Below are 21,216 nucleotides of genomic sequence, written 5' to 3' on the forward strand. Positions count from 1 at the left end.
CGGCTTAGCCTGTGCCTACTGCAGGGCCCTTTGAAAACCGGCCACCAAATGGGCCTATTTCTCTGCCCTCTATTATCATTGACGCCCTCAGCCGTTGTGCTCACCGGGAGCAAGGCCGCAGTCTTTTCTCTCCCCTACATTTGCGCTGTTCAGCGACGGCAGGGACACAAATGCATGCTGTGATAAGTTTGCAGCCTCCCCGAGGGAAAGCCAGCTGTTGCTGGCACACGGGACGTGATGTCGTCCTTGTACTTCCTCTGCAAAAGTGACTGCACTGCCGCTGGCCAGCACTGTTGTTGGAGGCCCCCTGTCTCCCCCGGAGAGGGAGCAGCGCCCTCTGCTGCCTAGAAAGATGAAAAAGCTTACAGCACCTGGTATTCCCAGGCGTTCTCCCATCCAAGTACTAACCAGGCCCGACCCTGCTTAGCTTCCGAGATCGGACGAGATCGGGCGTGTTCAGAGTGGTATGGCCGTAAGCAATTGAGGCGGCGGCGGCAGGGAGGCCTTTTATACACGGCTTAGCCTGTGCCTACTGCAGGGCCCTTTGAAAACCGGCCACCAAATGGGCCTATTTCTCTGCCCTCTATTATCATTGACGCCCTCAGCCGTTGTGCTCACCGGGAGCAAGGCCGCAGTCTTTTCTCTCCCCTACATTTGCGCTGTTCAGCGACGGCAGGGACACAAATGCATGCTGTGATAAGTTTGCAGCCTCCCCGAGGGAAAGCCAGCTGTTGCTGGCACACGGGACGTGATGTCGTCCTTGTACTTCCTCTGCAAAAGTGACTGCACTGCCGCTGGCCAGCACTGTTGTTGGAGGCCCCCTGTCTCCCCCGGAGAGGGAGCAGCGCCCTCTGCTGCCTAGAAAGATGAAAAAGCTTACAGCACCTGGTATTCCCAGGCGGTCTCCCATCCAAGTACTAACCAGGCCCGACCCTGCTTAGCTTCCGAGATCGGACGAGATCGGGCGTGTTCAGAGTGGTATGGCCGTAAGCAATTGAGGCGGCGGCAGGGAGGCCTTTTATACACGGCTTAGCCTGTGCCTACTGCAGGGCCTTTTGAAAACCGGCCACCAAATGGGCCTATTTCTCTGCCCTCTATTATCATTGACGCCCTCAGCCGTTGTGCTCACCGGGAGCAAGGCCGCAGTCTTTTCTCTCCCCTACATTTGCGCTGTTCAGCGACGGCAGGGACACAAATGCATGCTGTGATAAGTTTGCAGCCTCCCCGAGGGAAAGCCAGCTGTTGCTGGCACACGGGACGTGATGTCGTCCTTGTACTTCCTCTGCAAAAGTGACTGCACTGCCGCTGGCCAGCACTGTTGTTGGAGGCCCCCTGTCTCCCCCGGAGAGGGAGCAGCGCCCTCTGCTGCCTAGAAAGATGAAAAAGCTTACAGCACCTGGTATTCCCAGGCGGTCTCCCATCCAAGTACTAACCAGGCCCGACCCTGCTTAGCTTCCGAGATCGGACGAGATCGGGCGTGTTCAGAGTGGTATGGCCGTAAGCAATTGAGGCGGCGGCAGGGAGGCCTTTTATACACGGCTTAGCCTGTGCCTACTGCAGGGCCCTTTGAAAACCGGCCACCAAATGGGCCTATTTCTCTGCCCTCTATTATCATTGACGCCCTCAGCCGTTGTGCTCACCGGGAGCAAGGCCGCAGTCTTTTCTCTCCCCTACATTTGCGCTGTTCAGCGACGGCAGGGACACAAATGCATGCTGTGATAAGTTTGCAGCCTCCCCGAGGGAAAGCCAGCTGTTGCTGGCACACGGGACGTGATGTCGTCCTTGTACTTCCTCTGCAAAAGTGACTGCACTGCCGCTGGCCAGCACTGTTGTTGGAGGCCCCCTGTCTCCCCCGGAGAGGGAGCAGCGCCCTCTGCTGCCTAGAAAGATGAAAAAGCTTACAGCACCTGGTATTCCCAGGCGGTCTCCCATCCAAGTACTAACCAGGCCCGACCCTGCTTAGCTTCCGAGTTCGGACGAGATCGGGCGTGTTCAGAGTGGTATGGCCGTAAGCAATTGAGGCGGCGGCAGGGAGGCCTTTTATACACGGCTTAGCCTGTGCCTACTGCAGGGCCTTTTGAAAACCGGCCACCAAATGGGCCTATTTCTCTGCCCTCTATTATCATTGACGCCCTCAGCCGTTGTGCTCACCGGGAGCAAGGCCGCAGTCTTTTCTCTCCCCTACATTTGCGCTGTTCAGCGACGGCAGGGACACAAATGCATGCTGTGATAAGTTTGCAGCCTCCCCGAGGGAAAGCCAGCTGTTGCTGGCACACGGGACGTGATGTCGTCCTTGTACTTCCTCTGCAAAAGTGACTGCACTGCCGCTGGCCAGCACTGTTGTTGGAGGCCCCCTGTCTCCCCCGGAGAGGGAGCAGCGCCCTCTGCTGCCTAGAAAGATGAAAAAGCTTACAGCACCTGGTATTCCCAGGCGGTCTCCCATCCAAGTACTAACCAGGCCCGACCCTGCTTAGCTTCCGAGATCGGACGAGATCGGGCGTGTTCAGAGTGGTATGGCCGTAAGCAATTGAGGCGGCGGCAGGGAGGCCTTTTATACACGGCTTAGCCTGTGCCTACTGCAGGGCCCTTTGAAAACCGGCCACCAAATGGGCCTATTTCTCTGCCCTCTATTATCATTGACGCCCTCAGCCGTTGTGCTCACCGGGAGCAAGGCCGCAGTCTTTTCTCTCCCCTACATTTGCGCTGTTCAGCGACGGCAGGGACACAAATGCATGCTGTGATAAGTTTGCAGCCTCCCCGAGGGAAAGCCAGCTGTTGCTGGCACACGGGACGTGATGTCGTCCTTGTACTTCCTCTGCAAAAGTGACTGCACTGCCGCTGGCCAGCACTGTTGTTGGAGGCCCCCTGTCTCCCCCGGAGAGGGAGCAGCGCCCTCTGCTGCCTAGAAAGATGAAAAAGCTTACAGCACCTGGTATTCCCAGGCGGTCTCCCATCCAAGTACTAACCAGGCCCGACCCTGCTTAGCTTCCGAGATCGGACGAGATCGGGCGTGTTCAGAGTGGTATGGCCGTAAGCAATTGAGGCGGCGGCAGGGAGGCCTTTTATACACGGCTTAGCCTGTGCCTACTGCAGGGCCCTTTGAAAACCGGCCACCAAATGGGCCTATTTCTCTGCCCTCTATTATCATTGACGCCCTCAGCCGTTGTGCTCACCGGGAGCAAGGCCGCAGTCTTTTCTCTCCCCTACATTTGCGCTGTTCAGCGACGGCAGGGACACAAATGCATGCTGTGATAAGTTTGCAGCCTCCCCGAGGGAAAGCCAGCTGTTGCTGGCACACGGGACGTGATGTCGTCCTTGTACTTCCTCTGCAAAAGTGACTGCACTGCCGCTGGCCAGCACTGTTGTTGGAGGCCCCCTGTCTCCCCCGGAGAGGGAGCAGCGCCCTCTGCTGCCTAGAAAGATGAAAAAGCTTACAGCACCTGGTATTCCCAGGCGGTCTCCCATCCAAGTACTAACCAGGCCCGACCCTGCTTAGCTTCCGAGATCGGACGAGATCGGGCGTGTTCAGAGTGGTATGGCCGTAAGCAATTGAGGCGGCGGCAGGGAGGCCTTTTATACACGGCTTAGCCTGTGCCTACTGCAGGGCCCTTTGAAAACCGGCCACCAAATGGGCCTATTTCTCTGCCCTCTATTATCATTGACGCCCTCAGCCGTTGTGCTCACCGGGAGCAAGGCCGCAGTCTTTTCTCTCCCCTACATTTGCGCTGTTCAGCGACGGCAGGGACACAAATGCATGCTGTGATAAGTTTGCAGCCTCCCCGAGGGAAAGCCAGCTGTTGCTGGCACACGGGACGTGATGTCGTCCTTGTACTTCCTCTGCAAAAGTGACTGCACTGCCGCTGGCCAGCACTGTTGTTGGAGGCCCCCTGTCTCCCCCGGAGAGGGAGCAGCGCCCTCTGCTGCCTAGAAAGATGAAAGAGCTTACAGCACCTGGTATTCCCAGGCGGTCTCCCATCCAAGTACTAACCAGGCCCGACCCTGCTTAGCTTCCGAGATCTGACGAGATCGGGCGTGTTCAGAGTGGTATGGCCGTAAGCAATTGAGGCGGCGGCAGGGAGGCCTTTTATACACGGCTTAGCCTGTGCCTACTGCAGGGCCCTTTGAAAACCGGCCACCAAATGGGCCTATTTCTCTGCCCTCTATTATCATTGACGCCCTCAGCCGTTGTGCTCACCGGGAGCAAGGCCGCAGTCTTTTCTCTCCCCTACATTTGCGCTGTTCAGCGACGGCAGGGACACAAATGCATGCTGTGATAAGTTTGCAGCCTCCCCGAGGGAAAGCCAGCTGTTGCTGGCACACGGGACGTGATGTCGTCCTTGTACTTCCTCTGCAAAAGTGACTGCACTGCCGCTGGCCAGCACTGTTGTTGGAGGCCCCCTGTCTCCCCCGGAGAGGGAGCAGCGCCCTCTGCTGCCTAGAAAGATGAAAAAGCTTACAGCACCTGGTATTCCCAGGCGGTCTCCCATCCAAGTACTAACCAGGCCCGACCCTGCTTAGCTTCCGAGATCGGACGAGATCGGGCGTGTTCAGAGTGGTATGGCCGTAAGCAATTGAGGCGGCGGCAGGGAGGCCTTTTATACACGGCTTAGCCTGTGCCTACTGCAGGGCCCTTTGAAAACCGGCCACCAAATGGGCCTATTTCTCTGCCCTCTATTATCATTGACGCCCTCAGCCGTTGTGCTCACCGGGAGCAAGGCCGCAGTCTTTTCTCTCCCCTACATTTGCGCTGTTCAGCGACGGCAGGGACACAAATGCATGCTGTGATAAGTTTGCAGCCTCCCCGAGGGAAAGCCAGCTGTTGCTGGCACACGGGACGTGATGTCGTCCTTGTACTTCCTCTGCAAAAGTGACTGCACTGCCGCTGGCCAGCACTGTTGTTGGAGGCCCCCTGTCTCCCCCGGAGAGGGAGCAGCGCCCTCTGCTGCCTAGAAAGATGAAAAAGCTTACAGCACCTGGTATTCCCAGGCGGTCTCCCATCCAAGTACTAACCAGGCCCGACCCTGCTTAGCTTCCGAGATCGGACGAGATCGGGCGTGTTCAGAGTGGTATGGCCGTAAGCAATTGAGGCGGCGGCAGGGAGGCCTTTTATACACGGCTTAGCCTGTGCCTACTGCAGGGCCCTTTGAAAACCGGCCACCAAATGGGCCTATTTCTCTGCCCTCTATTATCATTGACGCCCTCAGCCGTTGTGCTCACCGGGAGCAAGGCCGCAGTCTTTTCTCTCCCCTACATTTGCGCTGTTCAGCGACGGCAGGGACACAAATGCATGCTGTGATAAGTTTGCAGCCTCCCCGAGGGAAAGCCAGCTGTTGCTGGCACACGGGACGTGATGTCGTCCTTGTACTTCCTCTGCAAAAGTGACTGCACTGCCGCTGGCCAGCACTGTTGTTGGAGGCCCCCTGTCTCCCCCGGAGAGGGAGCAGCGCCCTCTGCTGCCTAGAAAGATGAAAAAGCTTACAGCACCTGGTATTCCCAGGCGGTCTCCCATCCAAGTACTAACCAGGCCCGACCCTGCTTAGCTTCCGAGATCGGACGAGATCGGGCGTGTTCAGAGTGGTATGGCCGTAAGCAATTGAGGCGGCGGCAGGGAGGCCTTTTATACACGGCTTAGCCTGTGCCTACTGCAGGGCCCTTTGAAAACCGGCCACCAAATGGGCCTATTTCTCTGCCCTCTATTATCATTGACGCCCTCAGCCGTTGTGCTCACCGGGAGCAAGGCCGCAGTCTTTTCTCTCCCCTACATTTGCGCTGTTCAGCGACGGCAGGGACACAAATGCATGCTGTGATAAGTTTGCAGCCTCCCCGAGGGAAAGCCAGCTGTTGCTGGCACACGGGACGTGATGTCGTCCTTGTACTTCCTCTGCAAAAGTGACTGCACTGCCGCTGGCCAGCACTGTTGTTGGAGGCCCCCTGTCTCCCCCGGAGAGGGAGCAGCGCCCTCTGCTGCCTAGAAAGATGAAAAAGCTTACAGCACCTGGTATTCCCAGGCGGTCTCCCATCCAAGTACTAACCAGGCCCGACCCTGCTTAGCTTCCGAGATCGGACGAGATCGGGCGTGTTCAGAGTGGTATGGCCGTAAGCAATTGAGGCGGCGGCAGGGAGGCCTTTTATACACGGCTTAGCCTGTGCCTACTGCAGGGCCCTTTGAAAACCGGCCACCAAATGGGCCTATTTCTCTGCCCTCTATTATCATTGACGCCCTCAGCCGTTGTGCTCACCGGGAGCAAGGCCGCAGTCTTTTCTCTCCCCTACATTTGCGCTGTTCAGCGACGGCAGGGACACAAATGCATGCTGTGATAAGTTTGCAGCCTCCCCGAGGGAAAGCCAGCTGTTGCTGGCACACGGGACGTGATGTCGTCCTTGTACTTCCTCTGCAAAAGTGACTGCACTGCCGCTGGCCAGCACTGTTGTTGGAGGCCCCCTGTCTCCCCCGGAGAGGGAGCAGCGCCCTCTGCTGCCTAGAAAGATGAAAAAGCTTACAGCACCTGGTATTCCCAGGCGGTCTCCCATCCAAGTACTAACCAGGCCCGACCCTGCTTAGCTTCCGAGATCGGACGAGATCGGGCGTGTTCAGAGTGGTATGGCCGTCAGCAATTGAGGCGGCGGCAGGGAGGCCTTTTATACACGGCTTAGCCTGTGCCTACTGCAGGGCCTTTTGAAAACCGGCCACCAAATGGGCCTATTTCTCTGCCCTCTATTATCATTGACGCCCTCAGCCGTTGTGCTCACCGGGAGCAAGGCCGCAGTCTTTTCTCTCCCCTACATTTGCGCTGTTCAGCGACGGCAGGGACACAAATGCATGCTGTGATAAGTTTGCAGCCTCCCCGAGGGAAAGCCAGCTGTTGCTGGCACACGGGACGTGATGTCGTCCTTGTACTTCCTCTGCAAAAGTGACTGCACTGCCGCTGGCCAGCACTGTTGTTGGAGGCCCCCTGTCTCCCCCGGAGAGGGAGCAGCGCCCTCTGCTGCCTAGAAAGATGAAAAAGCTTACAGCACCTGGTATTCCCAGGCGGTCTCCCATCCAAGTACTAACCAGGCCCGACCCTGCTTAGCTTCCGAGATCGGACGAGATCGGGCGTGTTCAGAGTGGTATGGCCGTAAGCAATTGAGGCGGCGGCAGGGAGGCCTTTTATACACGGCTTAGCCTGTGCCTACTGCAGGGCCTTTTGAAAACCGGCCACCAAATGGGCCTATTTCTCTGCCCTCTATTATCATTGACGCCCTCAGCCGTTGTGCTCACCGGGAGCAAGGCCGCAGTCTTTTCTCTCCCCTACATTTGCGCTGTTCAGCGACGGCAGGGACACAAATGCATGCTGTGATAAGTTTGCAGCCTCCCCGAGGGAAAGCCAGCTGTTGCTGGCACACGGGACGTGATGTCGTCCTTGTACTTCCTCTGCAAAAGTGACTGCACTGCCGCTGGCCAGCACTGTTGTTGGAGGCCCCCTGTCTCCCCCGGAGAGGGAGCAGCGCCCTCTGCTGCCTAGAAAGATGAAAAAGCTTACAGCACCTGGTATTCCCAGGCGGTCTCCCATCCAAGTACTAACCAGGCCCGACCCTGCTTAGTTTCCGAGATCGGACGAGATCGGGCGTGTTCAGAGTGGTATGGCCGTAAGCAATTGAGGCGGCGGCAGGGAGGCCTTTTATACACGGCTTAGCCTGTGCCTACTGCAGGGCCTTTTGAAAACCGGCCACCAAATGGGCCTATTTCTCTGCCCTCTATTATCATTGACGCCCTCAGCCGTTGTGCTCACCGGGAGCAAGGCCGCAGTCTTTTCTCTCCCCTACATTTGCGCTGTTCAGCGACGGCAGGGACACAAATGCATGCTGTGATAAGTTTGCAGCCTCCCCGAGGGAAAGCCAGCTGTTGCTGGCACACGGGACGTGATGTCGTCCTTGTACTTCCTCTGCAAAAGTGACTGCACTGCCGCTGGCCAGCACTGTTGTTGGAGGCCCCCTGTCTCCCCCGGAGAGGGAGCAGCGCCCTCTGCTGCCTAGAAAGATGAAAAAGCTTACAGCACCTGGTATTCCCAGGCGGTCTCTCATCCAAGTACTAACCAGGCCCGACCCTGCTTAGCTTCCGAGTTCGGACGAGATCGGGCGTGTTCAGAGTGGTATGGCCGTAAGCAATTGAGGCAGCGGCAGGGAGGCCTTTTATACACGGCTTAGCCTGTGCCTACTGCAGGGCCTTTTGAAAACCGGCCACCAAATGGGCCTATTTCTCTGCCCTCTATTATCATTGACGCCCTCAGCCGTTGTGCTCACCGGGAGCAAGGCCGCAGTCTTTTCTCTCCCCTACATTTGCGCTGTTCAGCGACGGCAGGGACACAAATGCATGCTGTGATAAGTTTGCAGCCTCCCCGAGGGAAAGCCAGCTGTTGCTGGCACACGGGACGTGATGTCGTCCTTGTCCTTCCTCTGCAAAAGTGACTGCACTGCCGCTGGCCAGCACTGTTGTTGGAGGCCCCCTGTCTCCCCCGGAGAGGGAGCAGCGCCCTCTGCTGCCTAGAAAGATGAAAAAGCTTACAGCACCTGGTATTCCCAGGCGGTCTCCCATCCAAGTACTAACCAGGCCCGACCCTGCTTAGCTTCCGAGATCGGACGAGATCGGGCGTGTTCAGAGTGGTATGGCCGTAAGCAATTGAGGCGGCGGCAGGGAGGCCTTTTATACACGGCTTAGCCTGTGCCTACTGCAGGGCCCTTTGAAAACCGGCCACCAAATGGGCCTATTTCTCTGCCCTCTATTATCATTGACGCCCTCAGCCGTTGTGCTCACCGGGAGCAAGGCCGCAGTCTTTTCTCTCCCCTACATTTGCGCTGTTCAGCGACGGCAGGGACACAAATGCATGCTGTGATAAGTTTGCAGCCTCCCCGAGGGAAAGCCAGCTGTTGCTGGCACACGGGACGTGATGTCGTCCTTGTACTTCCTCTGCAAAAGTGACTGCACTGCCGCTGGCCAGCACTGTTGTTGGAGGCCCCCTGTCTCCCCCGGAGAGGGAGCAGCGCCCTCTGCTGCCTAGAAAGATGAAAAAGCAAAAAGCACCTGGTATTCCCAGGCGGTCACCCATCCAAGTACTAACCAGGCCCGACCCTGCTTAGCTTCCGAGATCGGACGAGATCGGGCGTGTTCAGAGTGGTATGGCCGTAAGCAATTGAGGCGGCGGCAGGGAGGCCTTTTATACACGGCTTAGCCTGTGCCTACTGCAGGGCCCTTTGAAAACCGGCCACCAAATGGGCCTATTTCTCTGCCCTCTATTATCATTGACGCCCTCAGCTGTTGTGCTCACCGGGAGCAAGGCCGCAGTCTTTTCTCTCCCCTACATTTGCGCTGTTCAGCGACGGCAGGGACACAAATGCATGCTGTGATAAGTTTGCAGCCTCCCCGAGGGAAAGCCAGCTGTTGCTGGCACACGGGACGTGATGTTGTCCTTGTACTTCCTCTGCAAAAGTGACTGCACTGCCGCTGGCCAGCACTGTTGTTGGAGGCCCCCTGTCTCCCCCGGAGAGGGAGCAGCGCCCTCTGCTGCCTAGAAAGATGAAAAAGCTTACAGCACCTGGTATTCCCAGGCGGTCTCCCATCCAAGTACTAACCAGGCCCGACCCTGCTTAGCTTCCGAGATCAGACGAGATCGGGCGTGTTCAGAGTGGTATGGCCGTAAGCAATTGAGGGGGCGGCAGGGAGGCCTTTTATACACGGCTTAGCCTGTGCCTACTGCAGGGCCTTTTGAAAACCGGCCACCAAATGGGCCTATTTCTCTGCCCTCTATTATCATTGACGCCCTCAGCCGTTGTGCTCACCGGGAGCAAGGCCGCAGTCTTTTCTCTCCCCTACATTTGCGCTGTTCAGCGACGGCAGGGACACAAATGCATGCTGTGATAAGTTTGCAGCCTCCCCGAGGGAAAGCCAGCTGTTGCTGGCACACGGGACGTGATGTCGTCCTTGTACTTCCTCTGCAAAAGTGACTGCACTGCCGCTGGCCAGCACTGTTGTTGGAGGCCCCCTGTCTCCCCCGGAGAGGGAGCAGCGCCCTCTGCTGCCTAGAAAGATGAAAAAGCTTACAGCACCTGGTATTCCCAGGCGGTCTCCCATCCAAGTACTAACCAGGCCCGACCCTGCTTAGCTTCCGAGATCGGACGAGATCGGGCGTGTTCAGAGTGGTATGGCCGTAAGCAATTGAGGCGGCGGCAGGGAGGCCTTTTATACACGGCTTAGCCTGTGCCTACTGCAGGGCCTTTTGAAAACCGGCCACCAAATGGGCCTATTTCTCTGCCCTCTATTATCATTGACGCCCTCAGCCGTTGTGCTCACCGGGAGCAAGGCCGCAGTCTTTTCTCTCCCCTACATTTGCGCTGTTCAGCGACGGCAGGGACACAAATGCATGCTGTGATAAGTTTGCAGCCTCCCCGAGGGAAAGCCAGCTGTTGCTGGCACACGGGACGTGATGTCGTCCTTGTACTTCCTCTGCAAAAGTGACTGCACTGCCGCTGGCCAGCACTGTTGTTGGAGGCCCCCTGTCTCCCCCGGAGAGGGAGCAGCGCCCTCTGCTGCCTAGAAAGATGAAAAAGCTTACAGCACCTGGTATTCCCAGGCGGTCTCCCATCCAAGTACTAACCAGGCCCGACCCTGCTTAGCTTCCGAGATCGGACGAGATCGGGCGTGTTCAGAGTGGTATGGCCGTAAGCAATTGAGGCGGCGGCAGGGAGGCCTTTTATACACGGCTTAGCCTGTGCCTACTGCAGGGCCTTTTGAAAACCGGCCACCAAATGGGCCTATTTCTCTGCCCTCTATTATCATTGACGCCCTCAGCCGTTGTGCTCACCGGGAGCAAGGCCGCAGTCTTTTCTCTCCCCTACATTTGCGCTGTTCAGCGACGGCAGGGACACAAATGCATGCTGTGATAAGTTTGCAGCCTCCCCGAGGGAAAGCCAGCTGTTGCTGGCACACGGGACGTGATGTCGTCCTTGTACTTCCTCTGCAAAAGTGACTGCACTGCCGCTGGCCAGCACTGTTGTTGGAGGCCCCCTGTCTCCCCCGGAGAGGGAGCAGCGCCCTCTGCTGCCTAGAAAGATGAAAAAGCTTACAGCACCTGGTATTCCCAGGCGGTCTCTCATCCAAGTACTAACCAGGCCCGACCCTGCTTAGCTTCCGAGTTCGGACGAGATCGGGCGTGTTCAGAGTGGTATGGCCGTAAGCAATTGAGGCAGCGGCAGGGAGGCCTTTTATACACGGCTTAGCCTGTGCCTACTGCAGGGCCTTTTGAAAACCGGCCACCAAATGGGCCTATTTCTCTGCCCTCTATTATCATTGACGCCCTCAGCCGTTGTGCTCACCGGGAGCAAGGCCGCAGTCTTTTCTCTCCCCTACATTTGCGCTGTTCAGCGACGGCAGGGACACAAATGCATGCTGTGATAAGTTTGCAGCCTCCCCGAGGGAAAGCCAGCTGTTGCTGGCACACGGGACGTGATGTCGTCCTTGTCCTTCCTCTGCAAAAGTGACTGCACTGCCGCTGGCCAGCACTGTTGTTGGAGGCCCCCTGTCTCCCCCGGAGAGGGAGCAGCGCCCTCTGCTGCCTAGAAAGATGAAAAAGCTTACAGCACCTGGTATTCCCAGGCGGTCTCCCATCCAAGTACTAACCAGGCCCGACCCTGCTTAGCTTCCGAGATCGGACGAGATCGGGCGTGTTCAGAGTGGTATGGCCGTAAGCAATTGAGGCGGCGGCAGGGAGGCCTTTTATACACGGCTTAGCCTGTGCCTACTGCAGGGCCCTTTGAAAACCGGCCACCAAATGGGCCTATTTCTCTGCCCTCTATTATCATTGACGCCCTCAGCCGTTGTGCTCACCGGGAGCAAGGCCGCAGTCTTTTCTCTCCCCTACATTTGCGCTGTTCAGCGACGGCAGGGACACAAATGCATGCTGTGATAAGTTTGCAGCCTCCCCGAGGGAAAGCCAGCTGTTGCTGGCACACGGGACGTGATGTCGTCCTTGTACTTCCTCTGCAAAAGTGACTGCACTGCCGCTGGCCAGCACTGTTGTTGGAGGCCCCCTGTCTCCCCCGGAGAGGGAGCAGCGCCCTCTGCTGCCTAGAAAGATGAAAAAGCAAAAAGCACCTGGTATTCCCAGGCGGTCACCCATCCAAGTACTAACCAGGCCCGACCCTGCTTAGCTTCCGAGATCGGACGAGATCGGGCGTGTTCAGAGTGGTATGGCCGTAAGCAATTGAGGCGGCGGCAGGGAGGCCTTTTATACACGGCTTAGCCTGTGCCTACTGCAGGGCCCTTTGAAAACCGGCCACCAAATGGGCCTATTTCTCTGCCCTCTATTATCATTGACGCCCTCAGCTGTTGTGCTCACCGGGAGCAAGGCCGCAGTCTTTTCTCTCCCCTACATTTGCGCTGTTCAGCGACGGCAGGGACACAAATGCATGCTGTGATAAGTTTGCAGCCTCCCCGAGGGAAAGCCAGCTGTTGCTGGCACACGGGACGTGATGTCGTCCTTGTACTTCCTCTGCAAAAGTGACTGCACTGCCGCTGGCCAGCACTGTTGTTGGAGGCCCCCTGTCTCCCCCGGAGAGGGAGCAGCGCCCTCTGCTGCCTAGAAAGATGAAAAAGCTTACAGCACCTGGTATTCCCAGGCGGTCTCCCATCCAAGTACTAACCAGGCCCGACCCTGCTTAGCTTCCGAGATCAGACGAGATCGGGCGTGTTCAGAGTGGTATGGCCGTAAGCAATTGAGGGGGCGGCAGGGAGGCCTTTTATACACGGCTTAGCCTGTGCCTACTGCAGGGCCTTTTGAAAACCGGCCACCAAATGGGCCTATTTCTCTGCCCTCTATTATCATTGACGCCCTCAGCCGTTGTGCTCACCGGGAGCAAGGCCGCAGTCTTTTCTCTCCCCTACATTTGCGCTGTTCAGCGACGGCAGGGACACAAATGCATGCTGTGATAAGTTTGCAGCCTCCCCGAGGGAAAGCCAGCTGTTGCTGGCACACGGGACGTGATGTCGTCCTTGTACTTCCTCTGCAAAAGTGACTGCACTGCCGCTGGCCAGCACTGTTGTTGGAGGCCCCCTGTCTCCCCCGGAGAGGGAGCAGCGCCCTCTGCTGCCTAGAAAGATGAAAAAGCTTACAGCACCTGGTATTCCCAGGCGGTCTCCCATCCAAGTACTAACCAGGCCCGACCCTGCTTAGCTTCCGAGATCGGACGAGATCGGGCGTGTTCAGAGTGGTATGGCCGTAAGCAATTGAGGCGGCGGCAGGGAGGCCTTTTATACACGGCTTAGCCTGTGCCTACTGCAGGGCCTTTTGAAAACCGGCCACCAAATGGGCCTATTTCTCTGCCCTCTATTATCATTGACGCCCTCAGCCGTTGTGCTCACCGGGAGCAAGGCCGCAGTCTTTTCTCTCCCCTACATTTGCGCTGTTCAGCGACGGCAGGGACACAAATGCATGCTGTGATAAGTTTGCAGCCTCCCCGAGGGAAAGCCAGCTGTTGCTGGCACACGGGACGTGATGTCGTCCTTGTACTTCCTCTGCAAAAGTGACTGCACTGCCGCTGGCCAGCACTGTTGTTGGAGGCCCCCTGTCTCCCCCGGAGAGGGAGCAGCGCCCTCTGCTGCCTAGAAAGATGAAAAAGCTTACAGCACCTGGTATTCCCAGGCGGTCTCCCATCCAAGTACTAACCAGGCCCGACCCTGCTTAGCTTCCGAGATCGGACGAGATCAGGCGTGTTCAGAGTGGTATGGCCGTAAGCAATTGAGGCGGCGGCAGGGAGGCCTTTTATACACGGCTTAGCCTGTGCCTACTGCAGGGCCTTTTGAAAACCGGCCACCAAATGGGCCTATTTCTCTGCCCTCTATTATCATTGACGCCCTCAGCCGTTGTGCTCACCGGGAGCAAGGCCGCAGTCTTTTCTCTCCCCTACATTTGCGCTGTTCAGCGACGGCAGGGACACAAATGCATGCTGTGATAAGTTTGCAGCCTCCCCGAGGGAAAGCCAGCTGTTGCTGGCACACGGGACGTGATGTCGTCCTTGTACTTCCTCTGCAAAAGTGACTGCACTGCCGCTGGCCAGCACTGTTGTTGGAGGCCCCCTGTCTCCCCCGGAGAGGGAGCAGCGCCCTCTGCTGCCTAGAAAGATGAAAAAGCTTACAGCACCTGGTATTCCCAGGCGGTCTCTCATCCAAGTACTAACCAGGCCCGACCCTGCTTAGCTTCCGAGTTCGAACGAGATCGGGCGTGTTCAGAGTGGTATGGCCGTAAGCAATTGAGGCAGCGGCAGGGAGGCCTTTTATACACGGCTTAGCCTGTGCCTACTGCAGGGCCTTTTGAAAACCGGCCACCAAATGGGCCTATTTCTCTGCCCTCTATTATCATTGACGCCCTCAGCCGTTGTGCTCACCGGGAGCAAGGCCGCAGTCTTTTCTCTCCCCTACATTTGCGCTGTTCAGCGACGGCAGGGACACAAATGCATGCTGTGATAAGTTTGCAGCCTCCCCGAGGGAAAGCCAGCTGTTGCTGGCACACGGGACGTGATGTCGTCCTTGTCCTTCCTCTGCAAAAGTGACTGCACTGCCGCTGGCCAGCACTGTTGTTGGAGGCCCCCTGTCTCCCCCGGAGAGGGAGCAGCGCCCTCTGCTGCCTAGAAAGATGAAAAAGCTTACAGCACCTGGTATTCCCAGGCGGTCTCCCATCCAAGTACTAACCAGGCCCGACCCTGCTTAGCTTCCGAGATCGGACGAGATCGGGCGTGTTCAGAGTGGTATGGCCGTAAGCAATTGAGGCGGCGGCAGGGAGGCCTTTTATACACGGCTTAGCCTGTGCCTACTGCAGGGCCCTTTGAAAACCGGCCACCAAATGGGCCTATTTCTCTGCCCTCTATTATCATTGACGCCCTCAGCCGTTGTGCTCACCGGGAGCAAGGCCGCAGTCTTTTCTCTCCCCTACATTTGCGCTGTTCAGCGACGGCAGGGACACAAATGCATGCTGTGATAAGTTTGCAGCCTCCCCGAGGGAAAGCCAGCTGTTGCTGGCACACGGGACGTGATGTCGTCCTTGTACTTCCTCTGCAAAAGTGACTGCACTGCCGCTGGCCAGCACTGTTGTTGGAGGCCCCCTGTCTCCCCCGGAGAGGGAGCAGCGCCCTCTGCTGCCTAGAAAGATGAAAAAGCAAAAAGCACCTGGTATTCCCAGGCGGTCACCCATCCAAGTACTAACCAGGCCCGACCCTGCTTAGCTTCCGAGATCGGACGAGATCGGGCGTGTTCAGAGTGGTATGGCCGTAAGCAATTGAGGCGGCGGCAGGGAGGCCTTTTATACACGGCTTAGCCTGTGCCTACTGCAGGGCCCTTTGAAAACCGGCCACCAAATGGGCCTATTTCTCTGCCCTCTATTATCATTGACGCCCTCAGCCGTTGTGCTCACCGGGAGCAAGGCCGCAGTCTTTTCTCTCCCCTACATTTGCGCTGTTCAGCGACGGCAGGGACACAAATGCATGCTGTGATAAGTTTGCAGCCTCCCCGAGGGAAAGCCAGCTGTTGCTGGCACACGGGACGTGATGTCGTCCTTGTACTTCCTCTGCAAAAGTGACTGCACTGCCGCTGGCCAGCACTGTTGTTGGAGGCCCCCTGTCTCCCCCGGAGAGGGAGCAGCGCCCTCTGCTGCCTAGAAAGATGAAAAAGCTTACAGCACCTGGTATTCCTAGGCGGTCTCCCATCCAAGTACTAACAAGGCCCGACCCTGCTTAGCTTCCGAGATCGGACGAGATCGGGCGTGTTCAGAGTGGTATGGCCGTAAGCAATTGAGGCGGCGGCAGGGAGGCCTTTTATACACGGCTTAGCCTGTGCCTACTGCAGGGCCCTTTGAAAACCGGCCACCAAATGGGCCTATTTCTCTGCCCTCTATTATCATTGACGCCCTCAGCCGTTGTGCTCACCGGGAGCAAGGCCGCAGTCTTTTCTCTCCCCTACATTTGCGCTGTTCAGCGACGGCAGGGACACAAATGCATGCTGTGATAAGTTTGCAGCCTCCCCGAGGGAAAGCCAGCTGTTGCTGGCACACGGGACGTGATGTCGTCCTTGTACTTCCTCTGCAAAAGTGACTGCACTGCCGCTGGCCAGCACTGTTGTTGGAGGCCCCCTGTCTCCCCCGGAGAGGGAGCAGCGCCCTCTGCTGCCTAGAAAGATGAAAAAGCTTACAGCACCTGGTATTCCCAGGCGGTCTCCCATCCAAGTACTAACCAGGCCCGACCCTGCTTAGCTTCCGAGATCGGACGAGATCGGGCGTGTTCAGAGTGGTATGGCCGTAAGCAATTGAGGCGGCGGCAGGGAGGCCTTTTATACACGGCTTAGCCTGTGCCTACTGCAGGGCCCTTTGAAAACCAGCCACCAAATGGGCCTATTTCTCTGCCCTCTATTATCATTGACGCCCTCAGCCGTTGTGCTCACCGGGAGCAAGGCCGCAGTCTTTTCTCTCCCCTACATTTGCGCTGTTCAGCGACGGCAGGGACACAAATGCATGCTGTGATAAGTTTGCAGCCTCCCCGAGGGAAAGCCAGCTGTTGCTGGCACACGGGACGTGATGTCGTCCTTGTACTTCCTCTGCAAAAGTGACTGCACTGCCGCTGGCCAGCACTGTTGTTGGAGGCCCCCTGTCTCCCCCGGAGAGGGAGCAGCGCCCTCTGCTGCCTAGAAAGATGAAAAAGCTTACAGCACCTGGTATTCCCAGGCGGTCTCCCATCCAAGTACTAACCAGGCCCGACCCTGCTTAGCTTCCGAGATCGGACGAGATCGGGCGTGTTCAGAGTGGTATGGCCGTAAGCAATTGAGGCGGCGGCAGGGAGGCCTTTTATACACGGCTTAGCCTGTGCCTACTGCAGGGCCCTTTGAAAACCGGCCACCAAATGGGCCTATTTCTCTGCCCTCTATTATCATTGACGCCCTCAGCCGTTGTGCTCACCGGGAGCAAGGCCGCAGTCTTTTCTCTCCCCTACATTTGCGCTGTTCAGCGACGGCAGGGACACAAATGCATGCTGTGATAAGTTTGCAGCCTCCCCGAGGGAAAGCCAGCTGTTGCTGGCACACGGGACGTGATGTCGTCCTTGTACTTCCTCTGCAAAAGTGACTGCACTGCCGCTGGCCAGCACTGTTGTTGGAGGCCCCCTGTCTCCCCCGGAGAGGGAGCAGCGCCCTCTGCTGCCTAGAAAGATGAAAAAGCTTACAGCACCTGGTATTCCCAGGCGGTCTCCCATCCAAGTACTAACCAGGCCCGACCCTGCTTAGCTTCCGAGATCGGACGAGATCGGGCGTGTTCAGAGTGGTATGGCCGTAAGCAATTGAGGCGGCGGCAGGGAGGCCTTTTATACACGGCTTAGCCTGTGCCTACTGCAGGGCCCTTTGAAAACCGGCCACCAAATGGGCCTATTTCTCTGCCCTCTATTATCATTGACGCCCTCAGCCGTTGTGCTCACCGGGAGCAAGGCCGCAGTCTTTTCTCTCCCCTACATTTGCGCTGTTCAGCGACGGCAGGGACACAAATGCATGCTGTGATAAGTTTGCAGCCTCCCCGAGGGAAAGCCAGCTGTTGCTGGCACACGGGACGTGATGTCGTCCTTGTACTTCCTCTGCAAAAGTGACTGCACTGCCGCTGGCCAGCACTGTTGTTGGAGGCCCCCTGTCTCCCCCGGAGAGGGAGCAGCGCCCTCTGCTGCCTAGAAAGATGAAAAAGCTTACAGCACCTGGTATTCCCAGGCGGTCTCCAATCCAAGTACTAACCAGGCCCGACCCTGCTTAGCTTCCGAGATCGGGCGTGTTCAGAGTGGTATGGCCGTAAGCAATTGAGGCGGCGGCAGGGAGGCCTTTTATACACGGCTTAGCCTGTGCCTACTGCAGGGCCCTTTGAAAACCGGCCACCAAATGGGCCTATTTCTCTGCCCTCTATTATCATTGACGCCCTCAGCCGTTGTGCTCACCGGGAGCAAGGCCGCAGTCTTTTCTCTCCCCTACATTTGCGCTGTTCAGCGACGGCAGGGACACAAATGCATGCTGTGATAAGTTTGCAGCCTCCCCGAGGGAAAGCCAGCTGTTGCTGGCACACGGGACGTGATGTCGTCCTTGTACTTCCTCTGCAAAAGTGACTGCACTGCCGCTGGCCAGCACTGTTGTTGGAGGCCCCCTGTCTCCCCCGGAGAGGGAGCAGCGCCCTCTGCTGCCTAGAAAGATGAAAAAGCTTACAGCACCTGGTATTCCCAGGCGGTCTCCCATCCAAGTACTAACCAGGCCCGACACTGCTTAGCTTCCGAGATCGGACGAGATCGGGCGTGTTCAGAGTGGTATGGCCGTAAGCAATTGAGGCGGCGGCAGGGAGGCCTTTTATACACGGCTTAGCCTGTGCCTACTGCAGGGCCTTTTGAAAACCGGCCACCAAATGGGCCTATTTCTCTGCCCTCTATTATCATTGACGCCCTCAGCCGTTGTGCTCACCGGGAGCAAGGCCGCAGTCTTTTCTCTCCCCTACATTTGCGCTGTTCAGCGACGGCAGGGACACAAATGCATGCTGTGATAAGTTTGCAGCCTCCCCGAGGGAAAGCCAGCTGTTGCTGGCACACGGGACGTGATGTCGTCCTTGTACTTCCTCTGCAAAAGTGACTGCACTGCCGCTGGCCAGCACTGTTGTTGGAGGCCCCCTGTCTCCCCCGGAGAGGGAGCAGCGCCCTCTGCTGCCTAGAAAGATGAAAAAGCTTACAGCACCTGGTATTCCTAGGCGGTCTCCCATCCAAGTACTAACCAGGCCCGACCCTGCTTATCTTCCGAGATCGGACGAGATCGGGCGTGTTCAGAGTGGTATGGCCGTAAGCAATTGAGGCGGCGGCAGGGAGGCCTTTTATACACGGCTTAGCCTGTGCCTACTGCAGGGCCCTTTGAAAACCGGCCACCAAATGGGCCTATTTCTCTGCCCTCTATTATCATTGACGCCCTCAGCCGTTGTGCTCACCGGGAGCAAGGCCGCAGTCTTTTCTCTCCCCTACATTTGCGCTGTTCAGCGACGGCAGGGACACAAATGCATGCTGTGATAAGTTTGCAGCCTCCCCGAGGGAAAGCCAGCTGTTGCTGGCACACGGGACGTGATGTCGTCCTTGTACTTCCTCTGCAAAAGTGACTGCACTGCCGCTGGCCAGCACTGTTGTTGGAGGCCCCCTGTCTCCCCCGGAGAGGGAGCAGCGCCCTCTGCTGCCTAGAAAGATGAAAAAGCTTACAGCACCTGGTATTCCCAGGCGGTCTCCCATCCAAGTACTAACCAGGCCCGACCCTGCTTAGCTTCCGAGATCGGACGAGATCGGGCGTGTTCAGAGTGGTATGGCCGTAAGCAATTGAGGCGGCGGCAGGGAGGCCTTTTATACACGGCTTAGCCTGTGCCTACTGCAGGGCCCTTTGAAAACCGGCCACCAAATGGGCCTATTTCTCTGCCCTCTATTATCATTGACGCCCTCAGCCGTTGTGCTCACCGGGAGCAAGGCCGCAGTCTTTTCTCTCCCCTACATTTGCGCTGTTCAGCGACGGCAGGGACACAAATGCATGCTGTGATAAGTTTGCAGCCTCCCCGAGGGAAAGCCAGCTGTTGCTGGCACACGGGACGTGATGTCGTCCTTGTACTTCCTCTGCAAAAGTGACTGCACTGCCGCTGGCCAGCACTGTTGTTGGAGGCCCCCTGTCTCCCCCGGAGAGGGAGCAGCGCCCTCTGCTGCCTAGAAAGATGAAAAAGCTTACAGCACCTGGTATTCCCAGGCGGTCTCCCATCCAAGTACTAACCAGGCCCGACCCTGCTTAGCTTCCGAGATCGGACGTGTTCAGAGTGGTATGGCCGTAAGCAATTGAGGCGGCGGCAGGGAGGCCTTTTATACACGGCTTAGCCTGTGCCTACTGCAGGGCCCTTTGAAAACCGGCCACCAAATGGGCCTATTTCTCTGCCCTCTATTATCATTGACGCCCTCAGCCGTTGTGCTCACCGGGAGCAAGGCCGCAGTCTTTTCTCTCCCCTACATTTGCGCTGTTCAGCGACGGCAGGGACACAAATGCATGCTGTGATAAGTTTGCAGCCTCCCCGAGGGAAAGCCAGCTGTTGCTGGCACACGGGACGTGATGTCGTCCTTGTACTTCCTCTGCAAAAGTGACTGCACTGCCGCTGGCCAGCACTGTTGTTGGAGGCCCCCTGTCTCCCCCGGAGAGGGAGCAGCGCCCTCTGCTGCCTAGAAAGATGAAAAAGCTTACAGCACCTGGTATTCCCAGGCGGTCTCCCATCCAAGTACTAACCAGGCCCGACCCTGCTTAGCTTCCGAGATCGGACGAGATCGGGCGTGTTCAGAGTGGTATGGCCGTAAGCAATTGAGGCGGCGGCAGGGAGGCCTTTTATACACGGCTTAGCCTGTGCCTACTGCAGGGCCCTTTGAAAACCGGCCACCAAATGGGCCTATTTCTCTGCCCTCTATTATCATTGACGCCCTCAGCCGTTGTGCTCACCGGGAGCAAGGCCGCAGTCTTTTCTCTCCCCTACATTTGCGCTGTTCAGCGACGGCAGGGACACAAATGCATGCTGTGATAAGTTTGCAGCCTCCCCGAGGGAAAGCCAGCTGTTGCTGGCACACGGGACGTGATGTCGTCCTTGTACTTCCTCTGCAAAAGTGACTGCACTGCCGCTGGCCAGCACTGTTGTTGGAGGCCCCCTGTCTCCCCCGGAGAGGGAGCAGCGCCCTCTGCTGCCTAGAAAGATGAAAAAGCTTACAGCACCTGGTATTCCCAGGCGGTCTCCCATCCAAGTACTAACCAGGCCCGACCCTGCTTAGCTTCCGAGATCGGACGAGATCGGGCGTGTTCAGAGTGGTATGGCCGTAAGCAATTGAGGCGGCGGCAGGGAGGCCTTTTATACACGGCTTAGCCTGTGCCTACTGCAGGGCCCTTTGAAAACCGGCCACCAAATGGGCCTATTTCTCTGCCCTCTATTATCATTGACGCCCTCAGCCGTTGTGCTCACCGGGAGCAAGGCCGCAGTCTTTTCTCTCCCCTACATTTGCGCTGTTCAGCGACGGCAGGGACACAAATGCATGCTGTGATAAGTTTGCAGCCTCCCCGAGGGAAAGCCAGCTGTTGCTGGCACACGGGACGTGATGTCGTCCTTGTACTTCCTCTGCAAAAGTGACTGCACTGCCGCT

At 57.3% G+C, this 21,216-nt stretch overlaps 39 non-coding genes and 2 pseudogenes across 39 annotated transcripts; all 41 read right to left on the bottom strand.

Annotated features, from left to right (window-relative positions):
- Positions 1–359: 359 nt before the first annotated feature.
- Positions 360–478, bottom strand: LOC144541191 (5S ribosomal RNA). Its single transcript, XR_013506405.1, has one exon. It is a non-coding gene; the product is annotated as a 5S ribosomal RNA (ribosomal RNA).
- Positions 479–873: 395 nt separating this feature from the next.
- Positions 874–992, bottom strand: LOC144540291 (5S ribosomal RNA). Its single transcript, XR_013505513.1, has one exon. It is a non-coding gene; the product is annotated as a 5S ribosomal RNA (ribosomal RNA).
- Positions 993–1,384: 392 nt separating this feature from the next.
- On the bottom strand, positions 1,385–1,503 carry LOC144540292 (5S ribosomal RNA). The gene has a single exon (XR_013505514.1). It is a non-coding gene; the product is annotated as a 5S ribosomal RNA (ribosomal RNA).
- Positions 1,504–1,895: 392 nt separating this feature from the next.
- Positions 1,896–2,014, bottom strand: LOC144541449 (5S ribosomal RNA). The gene has a single exon (XR_013506565.1). It is a non-coding gene; the product is annotated as a 5S ribosomal RNA (ribosomal RNA).
- Positions 2,015–2,406: 392 nt separating this feature from the next.
- LOC144540293 (5S ribosomal RNA) lies at positions 2,407–2,525 on the bottom strand. Its single transcript, XR_013505515.1, has one exon. It is a non-coding gene; the product is annotated as a 5S ribosomal RNA (ribosomal RNA).
- Positions 2,526–2,917: 392 nt separating this feature from the next.
- LOC144540295 (5S ribosomal RNA) lies at positions 2,918–3,036 on the bottom strand. Its single transcript, XR_013505517.1, has one exon. It is a non-coding gene; the product is annotated as a 5S ribosomal RNA (ribosomal RNA).
- A 392-nt stretch (positions 3,037–3,428) lies between these two features.
- LOC144540296 (5S ribosomal RNA) lies at positions 3,429–3,547 on the bottom strand. Its single transcript, XR_013505518.1, has one exon. It is a non-coding gene; the product is annotated as a 5S ribosomal RNA (ribosomal RNA).
- Positions 3,548–3,939: 392 nt separating this feature from the next.
- On the bottom strand, positions 3,940–4,058 carry LOC144540840 (5S ribosomal RNA). Its single transcript, XR_013506058.1, has one exon. It is a non-coding gene; the product is annotated as a 5S ribosomal RNA (ribosomal RNA).
- A 392-nt stretch (positions 4,059–4,450) lies between these two features.
- Positions 4,451–4,569, bottom strand: LOC144540297 (5S ribosomal RNA). The gene has a single exon (XR_013505519.1). It is a non-coding gene; the product is annotated as a 5S ribosomal RNA (ribosomal RNA).
- Positions 4,570–4,961: 392 nt separating this feature from the next.
- On the bottom strand, positions 4,962–5,080 carry LOC144540298 (5S ribosomal RNA). The gene has a single exon (XR_013505520.1). It is a non-coding gene; the product is annotated as a 5S ribosomal RNA (ribosomal RNA).
- A 392-nt stretch (positions 5,081–5,472) lies between these two features.
- LOC144540299 (5S ribosomal RNA) lies at positions 5,473–5,591 on the bottom strand. Its single transcript, XR_013505521.1, has one exon. It is a non-coding gene; the product is annotated as a 5S ribosomal RNA (ribosomal RNA).
- Positions 5,592–5,983: 392 nt separating this feature from the next.
- On the bottom strand, positions 5,984–6,102 carry LOC144540300 (5S ribosomal RNA). Its single transcript, XR_013505522.1, has one exon. It is a non-coding gene; the product is annotated as a 5S ribosomal RNA (ribosomal RNA).
- Positions 6,103–6,494: 392 nt separating this feature from the next.
- LOC144541023 (5S ribosomal RNA) lies at positions 6,495–6,613 on the bottom strand. Its single transcript, XR_013506238.1, has one exon. It is a non-coding gene; the product is annotated as a 5S ribosomal RNA (ribosomal RNA).
- A 392-nt stretch (positions 6,614–7,005) lies between these two features.
- On the bottom strand, positions 7,006–7,124 carry LOC144540301 (5S ribosomal RNA). Its single transcript, XR_013505523.1, has one exon. It is a non-coding gene; the product is annotated as a 5S ribosomal RNA (ribosomal RNA).
- A 392-nt stretch (positions 7,125–7,516) lies between these two features.
- On the bottom strand, positions 7,517–7,635 carry LOC144541101 (5S ribosomal RNA). The gene has a single exon (XR_013506316.1). It is a non-coding gene; the product is annotated as a 5S ribosomal RNA (ribosomal RNA).
- A 392-nt stretch (positions 7,636–8,027) lies between these two features.
- Positions 8,028–8,146, bottom strand: LOC144541061 (5S ribosomal RNA). Its single transcript, XR_013506276.1, has one exon. It is a non-coding gene; the product is annotated as a 5S ribosomal RNA (ribosomal RNA).
- Positions 8,147–8,538: 392 nt separating this feature from the next.
- LOC144540302 (5S ribosomal RNA) lies at positions 8,539–8,657 on the bottom strand. The gene has a single exon (XR_013505524.1). It is a non-coding gene; the product is annotated as a 5S ribosomal RNA (ribosomal RNA).
- Positions 8,658–9,049: 392 nt separating this feature from the next.
- Positions 9,050–9,168, bottom strand: LOC144541273 (5S ribosomal RNA). The gene has a single exon (XR_013506468.1). It is a non-coding gene; the product is annotated as a 5S ribosomal RNA (ribosomal RNA).
- Positions 9,169–9,560: 392 nt separating this feature from the next.
- LOC144540848 (5S ribosomal RNA) lies at positions 9,561–9,679 on the bottom strand. The gene has a single exon (XR_013506066.1). It is a non-coding gene; the product is annotated as a 5S ribosomal RNA (ribosomal RNA).
- Positions 9,680–10,071: 392 nt separating this feature from the next.
- LOC144540303 (5S ribosomal RNA) lies at positions 10,072–10,190 on the bottom strand. Its single transcript, XR_013505525.1, has one exon. It is a non-coding gene; the product is annotated as a 5S ribosomal RNA (ribosomal RNA).
- Positions 10,191–10,582: 392 nt separating this feature from the next.
- Positions 10,583–10,701, bottom strand: LOC144540304 (5S ribosomal RNA). Its single transcript, XR_013505526.1, has one exon. It is a non-coding gene; the product is annotated as a 5S ribosomal RNA (ribosomal RNA).
- A 392-nt stretch (positions 10,702–11,093) lies between these two features.
- LOC144541062 (5S ribosomal RNA) lies at positions 11,094–11,212 on the bottom strand. The gene has a single exon (XR_013506277.1). It is a non-coding gene; the product is annotated as a 5S ribosomal RNA (ribosomal RNA).
- A 392-nt stretch (positions 11,213–11,604) lies between these two features.
- LOC144540306 (5S ribosomal RNA) lies at positions 11,605–11,723 on the bottom strand. Its single transcript, XR_013505528.1, has one exon. It is a non-coding gene; the product is annotated as a 5S ribosomal RNA (ribosomal RNA).
- A 392-nt stretch (positions 11,724–12,115) lies between these two features.
- LOC144541274 (5S ribosomal RNA) lies at positions 12,116–12,234 on the bottom strand. The gene has a single exon (XR_013506469.1). It is a non-coding gene; the product is annotated as a 5S ribosomal RNA (ribosomal RNA).
- Positions 12,235–12,626: 392 nt separating this feature from the next.
- Positions 12,627–12,745, bottom strand: LOC144540849 (5S ribosomal RNA). Its single transcript, XR_013506067.1, has one exon. It is a non-coding gene; the product is annotated as a 5S ribosomal RNA (ribosomal RNA).
- A 392-nt stretch (positions 12,746–13,137) lies between these two features.
- On the bottom strand, positions 13,138–13,256 carry LOC144540307 (5S ribosomal RNA). Its single transcript, XR_013505529.1, has one exon. It is a non-coding gene; the product is annotated as a 5S ribosomal RNA (ribosomal RNA).
- Positions 13,257–13,648: 392 nt separating this feature from the next.
- On the bottom strand, positions 13,649–13,767 carry LOC144540927 (5S ribosomal RNA). Its single transcript, XR_013506144.1, has one exon. It is a non-coding gene; the product is annotated as a 5S ribosomal RNA (ribosomal RNA).
- Positions 13,768–14,159: 392 nt separating this feature from the next.
- Positions 14,160–14,278, bottom strand: LOC144541134 (5S ribosomal RNA). Its single transcript, XR_013506349.1, has one exon. It is a non-coding gene; the product is annotated as a 5S ribosomal RNA (ribosomal RNA).
- Positions 14,279–14,670: 392 nt separating this feature from the next.
- On the bottom strand, positions 14,671–14,789 carry LOC144540308 (5S ribosomal RNA). The gene has a single exon (XR_013505530.1). It is a non-coding gene; the product is annotated as a 5S ribosomal RNA (ribosomal RNA).
- Positions 14,790–15,181: 392 nt separating this feature from the next.
- On the bottom strand, positions 15,182–15,300 carry LOC144541275 (5S ribosomal RNA). The gene has a single exon (XR_013506470.1). It is a non-coding gene; the product is annotated as a 5S ribosomal RNA (ribosomal RNA).
- A 392-nt stretch (positions 15,301–15,692) lies between these two features.
- Positions 15,693–15,811, bottom strand: LOC144541236 (5S ribosomal RNA). The gene has a single exon (XR_013506450.1). It is a non-coding gene; the product is annotated as a 5S ribosomal RNA (ribosomal RNA).
- A 392-nt stretch (positions 15,812–16,203) lies between these two features.
- On the bottom strand, positions 16,204–16,322 carry LOC144540309 (5S ribosomal RNA). The gene has a single exon (XR_013505531.1). It is a non-coding gene; the product is annotated as a 5S ribosomal RNA (ribosomal RNA).
- Positions 16,323–16,714: 392 nt separating this feature from the next.
- On the bottom strand, positions 16,715–16,833 carry LOC144540310 (5S ribosomal RNA). Its single transcript, XR_013505532.1, has one exon. It is a non-coding gene; the product is annotated as a 5S ribosomal RNA (ribosomal RNA).
- A 392-nt stretch (positions 16,834–17,225) lies between these two features.
- On the bottom strand, positions 17,226–17,344 carry LOC144540311 (5S ribosomal RNA). The gene has a single exon (XR_013505533.1). It is a non-coding gene; the product is annotated as a 5S ribosomal RNA (ribosomal RNA).
- A 392-nt stretch (positions 17,345–17,736) lies between these two features.
- LOC144541355 (5S ribosomal RNA) lies at positions 17,737–17,845 on the bottom strand (annotated as a pseudogene).
- Positions 17,846–18,237: 392 nt separating this feature from the next.
- On the bottom strand, positions 18,238–18,356 carry LOC144540853 (5S ribosomal RNA). Its single transcript, XR_013506071.1, has one exon. It is a non-coding gene; the product is annotated as a 5S ribosomal RNA (ribosomal RNA).
- Positions 18,357–18,748: 392 nt separating this feature from the next.
- LOC144541038 (5S ribosomal RNA) lies at positions 18,749–18,867 on the bottom strand. Its single transcript, XR_013506253.1, has one exon. It is a non-coding gene; the product is annotated as a 5S ribosomal RNA (ribosomal RNA).
- A 392-nt stretch (positions 18,868–19,259) lies between these two features.
- On the bottom strand, positions 19,260–19,378 carry LOC144540312 (5S ribosomal RNA). The gene has a single exon (XR_013505534.1). It is a non-coding gene; the product is annotated as a 5S ribosomal RNA (ribosomal RNA).
- Positions 19,379–19,770: 392 nt separating this feature from the next.
- On the bottom strand, positions 19,771–19,879 carry LOC144541332 (5S ribosomal RNA; annotated as a pseudogene).
- Positions 19,880–20,271: 392 nt separating this feature from the next.
- On the bottom strand, positions 20,272–20,390 carry LOC144540313 (5S ribosomal RNA). The gene has a single exon (XR_013505535.1). It is a non-coding gene; the product is annotated as a 5S ribosomal RNA (ribosomal RNA).
- Positions 20,391–20,782: 392 nt separating this feature from the next.
- On the bottom strand, positions 20,783–20,901 carry LOC144540314 (5S ribosomal RNA). The gene has a single exon (XR_013505536.1). It is a non-coding gene; the product is annotated as a 5S ribosomal RNA (ribosomal RNA).
- Positions 20,902–21,216: the final 315 nt, after the last annotated feature.

Source organism: Centroberyx gerrardi, chromosome 10, assembly GCF_048128805.1.
Source record: "Centroberyx gerrardi isolate f3 chromosome 10, fCenGer3.hap1.cur.20231027, whole genome shotgun sequence".
Taxonomy (NCBI): domain Eukaryota; kingdom Metazoa; phylum Chordata; class Actinopteri; order Beryciformes; family Berycidae; genus Centroberyx; species Centroberyx gerrardi.